The sequence below is a fragment of the Tigriopus californicus genome, chromosome 8 (assembly GCF_007210705.1).
Source record: "Tigriopus californicus strain San Diego chromosome 8, Tcal_SD_v2.1, whole genome shotgun sequence".
NCBI lineage: Eukaryota > Metazoa > Arthropoda > Copepoda > Harpacticoida > Harpacticidae > Tigriopus > Tigriopus californicus.
Window position 1 is genome coordinate 14,141,598 of NC_081447.1, and position 9,073 is coordinate 14,150,670.

A 9,073-nucleotide genomic window follows, 5' to 3' on the forward strand; every position below is an offset into this window, starting at 1 on the left:
CTTTTGAAGCGGGGCCTACCCATAACGTTTTTGATTCCTGACAAAAGAGGTTTTAATTCCTGAGTGTGGCATGGCGATGTAAAACCTTGCTGAGATGAAATACTCCAATTGCCGCACATTTTGTTAGTGGCATGAGGTCGCTAAATCCGCTAGAAAATAGAAAGCCACATGCGGTTAGGCTGGGAGGGAGAAGGCTGGAATGGTTGAGCACCAACGATCGAAGCGACCAGACGCGTAGCTGTAGCTTCTCCAAGTAGCAGCACATTTGGAATCTTTCTTTAAGTCGAATAATGATTACGTGAGATCTGGGCGTCTCAGGTGCATGTGGAAGTCAAAGAAGGGTATTCGTTGGTAAGATATTGGATGGTGACGTGTGGCAATAAATTGATTTAAGAGGAGTTATCTTGACGAGCAAGATCGGCACGGGAACGCTGATTGGTACGTTTGTTCTAGCCACCCTGACAGCATTCGAGGAAAACAAAGAAAGACGCGCTGAAAGTGAGGATTGGATAGTTAACTGTGTTGTTACAAAATCGAAGCAGGAAAATAAACAAACCAAATGAAACACGTCATTGTTACTGCAAAGATGTGTAAAACTCGCTGGTGAGAAACTTGCTCTTGAGGCCAGCGCAGTAAAAACCCAAGGATTCCAAGTTATTAATTCCCCTCAACTTGCTTTACTTTCCAAGAGACCCTTGAACAGAGATCATGGACAAACGCCTAAGACGCAACCCAAAGCCGAACCTAATACTCCTTCAGGAGGATATTGAAGCAAAAACAGAGGAAATGAATTGTGCCCAATGCCCAACTATTCAGGCATTTCTATGGCGGATCCTCAAACAACAGTTAAACCTATGGTGAATTTACAAACATTCCACACCAATAACACCTTTAGGCATGGAGTTCACACTTATTCAAGGGAGCCAATGGGACACGTGCCACGCCCCCTTGCAAAGGATGCTTTCTATTCAGAGTCAAGCAGGTGGTTGTTTGACTCAACTGAGCTCTCAGACCAAGTTGCTAATCGAACTAATTAATTGATCCGTTGTGAGTTGTCTCAGCGGGTTGGGACAACCTTTGGAGGCAAGGACAAGGGCAGGAAGATTCCACTTTTGGGTCTCCTTGTTAAAAAAAATATTTCGAGTGATTAAGCTATCCACTCTGGACGAAATAAACGTACTAATGGCCAACACTGATTCTGAAGCCAACAAGTTAATCCAAAACTTCCAAATTGCTGGAGGCTCTGATCTGGAGGCTGTACTTACACTCATATGGAAAAAGCTCTACCAAAGATATGGATCTGGTGAAAGAGTGGCTTTGAGCCTATGATCGCGTCTGGATAACTTCCCAAGCATTTGCATTCACTTTGGACAAAACTTGAGAGAATTCTCAGACTTATGTTCCATTGTAAACGCGCAGACTGATCACATCCCAGAGCTTTTCACTTTGAATTTCGCCATTGGAATTCGTCCTCTCTTGGAAAAGCTTCCAAGCAACCTGCAGTCCAAATGGAAAAGAAGATGCTATGAGTATAAGAATTGTTGAGAAAGCTCAAATCCTCCATTTCCCAAATTTGTAGAATTCCTAGATGATGTAGCTGAAGAAGCAATTAATGGTTTAGACACTACATCACATCCTAACCTTAACCATCCACCACCCAAATTAAGGGCAAGTACTACTGCTTTAGATGCTGCTAACGAAATTCCATGCCTTATCCACAATTCCCCTCATCATGCCACTGAAAACTGCCGAATCTTCACTTAGGGATCTCTTGCCAATCGAAAGACGCTCATGCGGGAGAGAGGAAAATGCTACAAATGTTTTGGTAGCCATTTAGTTGCAAACTGCCACAAAGACGTCAAATGCAGCATTTACTTGGGAGGACACCACACTCTTCTTCACCAAGAACCGCCCACCACCAACCAGACTAGAAGCGGGGTTCCAAAAGAATCAAGTTCAGTGTTATGTTCAGCTGTTTCCGGGAACACCCACAAGAGTAGAAGCTGTGGCAAAACTTTGTTGGTCAATTTGTCTGTACTGCGTTCATCCAACAAGTCTCTGAGATGTTATGCAATTATCGACAAACAATTGATGACCACTTTTGCTGATCCTTGAATTTGGGCTTTCTTTGAGGAGGATGGGCCAGAGCAGTCCTTTCCAATATCCACCTTGAATGAACATCGTTCCCAGCAACAAGGCAGGATCATCCATGGGCTATCAGTGAGCGGAGTTGGTGAATCCGAATCCTTCCTTCTACCTCCTGCCCTCGAAAATGAACTTATTCCCAACACAAAAGAAGAGGTCGCATTACCGTCCGTGCTTCTAGCTAGTACAAAACTCACTCACTTGGCAAATAAATTCACAGAGGTTGATCCAGAGGCTACGGTTATTGTGCTGATTGGCAGGGATAGTAACGATTTAATGAGAACCAAAGTCAATGGAGACAGTGCTCCCTTCTTACATCACAGGTCTCTAGGTTGGGCGTTGGTCAGCCCTATTTGCGAAGATTCAGTCCCCGCGTTATCAGATTTTGTTTTGAAGACTAGCCTGCAACACAAGCATTTTAGATCTTCTTTGAGCTCAAGCCATCAATGGGTGAGAAGCAAATGACTAGATGGGAGGGACTCTCGTCTAACAGGGATGACGTATTCGAGTTAACCTCAGACAACGAGATTACTGGCTTATCCCAGGACGACGTGTGTTTCTTAAGTCAAATGTCAGATGGCATTCACTTGAACGCTACTGGTCATTGGGAGTTACCATAACCATTTAGAGAACCAAACCCAAACTTGCCCACCAACCAGACTTCCGTATTTAACCGAACAAAGAAGACACTTCAGCGACTTTTAACTGGTGAAGAACGTCTAGAAGGGTGTCTTAAAGCAATGAAAAAAAACATCGACTGCGGACAAGTGGAGACGGTCCCTCCCCAGGAAATTCACCCAACCCTTGGCATGGCATAGTGGCTGCCAATTTCCCCCGTGGTTCATCCCAAAAAGGCACGATTCGCCTCGTTTAGGATAGCTCCACCACGTATCACGGAAAAAGCCTCAATTCCAAAATGTTGCAAGGACCCCATCAAAACAACAATCTTTGTAGAGTTTTGATTCGATTTTGTGAGGGGGGAATTGGCTTTGTCGCCGACGTGGAGTCAATGTTCCTTTCATTCTACCTCAATCTGGCACATCGAGACTACCTCTGATTTTATGGTTCAATGAGAACAACCCAGGGCGGGAGTTAGTTTAGTTTTGTGCAAGGGTGCACATCTTTGGGAACAAGCCCAGCCCTGCAATTGTAACTTTAGCTCTTCGCCATTCCGTATCTCAGGTCAAAAATGCCTCTAAAACTGTGAAATAATTCATTAACAAACAATTCTACATTGATGATGGTCTCGGTACCGCCAACGACGCCCAAACCGCCATTGCAACTCTGCATGAAGCCCGAAATATTTTGAGCTCGTTTAAAATTCGACTTCACAAGATTGCCTCCAAAAACGTGGACGTAATAAACGCGTTCCCATCATCTGATATTGCTTCTGATGTAGTTAACATCAATATCCACAAGATCCCTTTTCAAAGAAGTCTTGAGGTTATATGTAGCGTTTCTCAGAACGAATTTATGATCATCCATTCCACGTCTTGAGCTCTGTGCAGTTTTGGAGGCTTCCATTGCGTCATGAGAAATTTTCGAATCATGTTCTCTACTTCACCGACAGTCTTGTAGTGCTAGGATACATCATGAACACACAAAAACGATTAAGCCGCTATGTGTCTTGCAGACTAAGGGCAACCTTACCAATGTCCCACCTGGACCAATGGAGTTACATTGCAACGGAACTCAACCCCGCTGATATTGCTACCCGATCACAGAACGGTGCAAGGCTTTGGTAAAATAAGTGGCTGACAGGGCCAGACTTCATTTGGACATTTGTCGGGCAAGGATTTCTCCTTGTCGACTACTGTTTTTTTGTCTTGCGACTTGACACATCAAGATGGACCATATAGGTTAAAACTCATATATTTCTAGGAAACACTCCAATGGCGTCGATCAACTGATTCGTATGCTTACTTCCTCTATCGGTCAGCTCAATTCGTTAAAAAGCCTCTCTTTTTTCCCGATACGAGTTGTTCCTCAGGCAAGCATTCACATGTTTAAAGGGCATGAATAGATAAGAGACACAAGACAAGAATCGTCAGGACATCCTCCCCCCAATGCTTGGCTGCAGGATAGGAGGATGAAATTACGAGTTAGGGACTGACGCTTGACCCAAAGGACAGATCTTTGTAATGGGACGAGTCAGACATTCTTTGCCGGACTGAACAGTTACTGCCCGGACTAGACCGTCTTTCCCAGGATGGACCTCGATTACTCGACCCGGTTTCTACTTCGAACGGGGTTCTGGACTCCCCACAAGTAAGACCCCTTTACCCACTTGCACATTTTCCATCCTGGTGGTCCATTTTTTTCGAGAAAGCAGAGTTGACAGATACTCAAGAGTCCAACGTGTCCAGATCTTCTCCACTAAAGCTTGTACATATTGGAAGTGTCGACGAGTATCAAGAACAGAATAAATTCCGTTGGGACCTTCTTTTGTCCCTCGAAGTAAAAGAAAATGATTGGGGGTTAACACTTGAGCATCATTGGGATCGGAACCCACATAGCACAATGGACGAGAGTTAAGAAGACCCATGACTTTGCAAAAGACAGTTCGAAGTTCGGATTCTCGCAGATGGCGACGGGAAGTCTGCTCTTGGTCAAGGACGTTATTCATGGCAGTCTTAGCGGATCGGACGAGGGCTTCATGAACACCGCCCCAATGGGGTGCACCAGGTACTTGGAATTTCCATTCCACTGATTGAAATGCTCGTGGTGCTTTCCATTCCAACTCCTTTAGTAGATTCTTGGCACCGACGAAATTGGTACCATTGTCAGAATAGACAGTGGAAGGTTGACCTCGGATGTTAAGGAAATTTCTGAAGGTGTTCAAGAAATCCTGAGTTGACAATGAAGGTACTACCTCTAAGTGAACGGCTCGTGTAGTCATGCATGTAAAGATGACTCCCCATCGCTTTTCAATCCGATTACGAAGCACCACGATTTCTAATGGACCAAAAAGGTCGATAGATGTATGATAGAACGGTGGTTTGGCAATAGCCATTCTTTCAGGCGGAAGATCGGACATTTCTTGGATCAGAGGGCGTGTCACTTGGATCTTACATCTTCGGCAACCAAGGCGTATCTTCTTGACGAGCTCCCTTCCCCTGAGGATCCAATACTTTTGCCGAAGAAGTCCAAGAAGGTGGTTGGTTCCAGGATGGTGATTATTCATATGATATTGTTTGACAATGAGGGTGGTGAGTGGAACCTTGGGGCACATCACTATCGGATGCTTTTGGTTGTAGTCCACTTCGGTACAACCAATACGGCCCTTTGCTCGAATTATTCCCGCCTTGTCCAAGAACGGCGAAAGTTGAAGCAATCTTGATGATTTTGATATTGATTTCCCGCTCTTCAGTGCTTTGATATCAGCATTAAATGCTTCAGGTTGAGATTGTCGGATCAGCTCTTCCTCGGCTATTAAAAAAATTTGATTGTTTGCTTCCATCTTTGATTCGACTGCACTCTTAAAGGTTTCAAAATCTTTCCCCACAGTGCAGACGTGTATTTGAGGATCATGGAACCTTGACCGTGTCTCTAATTTTGTTTCGTTTGATTCATATTCTTCGGATTCTTCCGATTGCACATCTTGAGGCCAGTGCTCTTCAGGGTGAAGTAGGAACTCTGGTCCAGAGAACCAAGCTCGAGGAATCTCGCGGGCCGAAATTAACCCCCTAGACGCTAAATCGGCAGGATTCTCTTTGCCAGGCACATGTTGCCAATCCTCTACTGACGTTATGGTTTGGATCTCACCAACCCAGTGAGCGACAAAAGGTTTGAAATGATGTGCAGAGTTGGCAATCCAGGCCCGAACGATTCTGCTATCAGTCCAGTAGACTTGGCTGGAAACTTCCACGCAAAGCGCTTGGACAACGTGTTGCGCGAGTCGAGCTCCTAGCACCGCAGCTTGTGGTTCCAATCTTGGGATGGTCATAGGTTTATTTGGAGAAGCCCTGGTTTTTTAACAAATCAAAGTGATCTCGACATCATTTTTTCTCACGGTTCTCAAATAGATCGCGGCTGCTAACGCGTCTTCTGAAGCATCACAAATGGTGTGAACCTCATACTCAGCGTCACAATCCGGAGTTAGGGAGTAGGGCCTTTGAAATCTGACTTCAGGTAGATATTTCAGATTTCCCATCCATCTCTTCCACCAAACAGTTTGATCCTGGGCTATTTCATCGTCCCAGCCTTGGCCTTGTATGATCAACTCCTTCATCTTTTTTTCTGTTTTCATGACACCGAAAACCAGAACGTCTTCTTTGATGTTCCATCGCATTCCCAAAACTTTGTTCTCAGAACTCGTCTCCAAGAGAGGGATATTATCTGCAACCCCTCCCCCCAGTTCCTGCATCACTCTAGGTTTATTCGACACCCAGCCAACCAGGTTAAAATTCCCCTGAGCAAGAACTGCGCGCACGTTAAGGGATTCTTTGATGGCAAGACTTTCCGATGAGAAACTATCAAGATAATCATCAACGTAGAATTGAGATTGAATACGATATTTGGTAGATTCGGAGCATTTAGCATCCTCAGCGGTTCGTAAAACCGTATGAATAGCAAGACAAGGGGATGGTGAATCGCCGAACACGACGCCTGTCATCTGGTACGTACGGATTGGGTCGGATTCATTTTCTCTCCAAAGGAAGCGATGGTATCGGGCATCCCCTTCTAAGAGACGCACTTGACTGAACATGGCTTCGATGTCCCCGGCTACAGCCACATCACCCTCCCTGAACCGGATCATAATATCGAAAATGTCATTTTGTAATGACGGACCTGTCAATAAACAGTCATTGAGACTTCGTCCTTCATATTTGGCAGCGGAATCGAAGACTATTCGGATTTTCACCCCGCACTTCTTGTGGAAGGAAAGCTTGACTTAAATGATCCAACTCATTGGTTTGCTTGATCAATTTGGCGTATCCTTGGGACAGATAGGTTCCCATGGCTTTGGCATACGCTTTCTTAAAGTTGGAATCCCATTGAAATCGACGTTCTAGCCCCTCAAATCGTTTCAAAGCCAAACTTCGATTGTTTTTGGGTTTAGGGATCCCTGGTGTCCACGGGAGAGCCACTTCATATCCAGCTTTATCTGGAAGTTTCCTGGTCGTTTCTTTGATTAGTTTAAGTGCGTATTGATCCTGTAGACTGAGGATCTTCCCTCCAGGCTTTTTGAGCTCCGAGCCAAACGTTTCTGTTGCAAAGAACTCAGAAAGTCTTTGATCAAGGTTGCCCTCCTTGGCTTGGACAAAATGTACATAAGGATTAACACCTTGATCTTCTTGGATGCAGCCACGAGCCACCCAGCCCAACGGTGTTCGGAAGGCATATGGCTCGCCTTGTGTTCCACACCGCCATTCTTGAGGCATGATCAACGATTTTGAATCCAGGGCCAATAAGAGCTCTACCTTCCCTCCGTCTTGAGGGAGGGGTAAATCTTTTAAATGCTCCCATCGGTTTTGGATTGACTTCCATGAAAGCCCTCGTAGGTTCTTGCTAACCTTGGGTAAGGATTTGACCATCAGTGGATATTCTGGATCCGAATCAACTCCACCCAATGTGACTTGGGTCTCACACGATCTGATTTGAATGGAACCGGTTGCTCCGTGTATCTGGAGCTTTTCCAGCGGTAAGTCCATCAATCCAACCCTTTTTAATAGCGACTCACTTGCAAAAGAGGCATCTGATCCTTCATCAACAAGAGCGTGTGTTATCGAAACTCCGTTGGGACCACAACACTTCACTGGTATAATACCTAGCACATAGCTTGGTGACACGTGGGTCTTTTGAGCTCTGGTATTTGTGACGATCGTCGTCGACTTAGAAGGATCACGCATATCTTGAGTTTTAAAATTCTGTCCATGGAGTAGGGGATGATGAATGTACGGACAATGAGTTTCTCCACAACGGATCCTTGAGCGACATTTCGTACGTGAATGCTCTTTTCCTAGACATCGGAAACATAAAAACTTATCTCGCACAAAATTCATACGTTCATAAATGGAAAGATTTTTGAACTTTGAACAATCAGAAATGACATGATCATGAGAGCATAGAAAACAACGTTTAGTTGGAATGGGTTCACTGACGACATTATTGGACGTACTTTTCAGAGTTCGTCGGACGTTTGAATCAGAATTTCGCAACGCCACTCTATGTCGATTATCTCGATGAACACTTCTGAGGAGCCATCAGCAGAATTCTTCCTCTTTTCCTTGGCTAGGTAATGATCTTGAGAAGTCATACCATTAATTGAAATTGGCTTTGTCGAGTTTGCCCTCCAAGACTCTAACGATATAAGACAACGATCCGTCTCCCACTAGACGATTCTTCTTCACAGTGAAAAGGTGACCTTGAACTTTGGCAGCGAAATCAGCCAAGCTATCCGGGTCATCCGCCTTAACGTTACCCAACCTTTCTAAAGCTCGCTGATGGGCATCCACAATCATATCTTGGTCCCCATAAACTTGGCGAAGGGTTTGGAGAGCCTCAATATAGTCGCGATCAGAATTATCATAACCAGCGATAAATGACCTGGGTCTCTCAGACAACGATGCTTTCAACAAACCCATCTTTTCAGGTACACTCTTCGAAGTATTGTGAATCAATGATTGGAACATGTTGCTCCACTCGGTGAAATGAAGAACGTCTCCATTGAACTGAGGCATCTTTATATCAATTGATCTTCTTCCACCGCTGAATTGACCGCATCCCAAAGTAGGATTCGCCATCCAGTCATTATGATCAGATTGACCACGAACCCCAGACTGTGACGGTACATAATCATTATTGTTTGCAACACGAACGGTGAATGGACTCGTTTGAGGAGCCAGATTCAGAGGTGGCAGGGCGGCACCCGTCGTATGAGCCATTCGGTTGATCAGGCCACTCTCTACCTCAGGGCCTAGGCCTG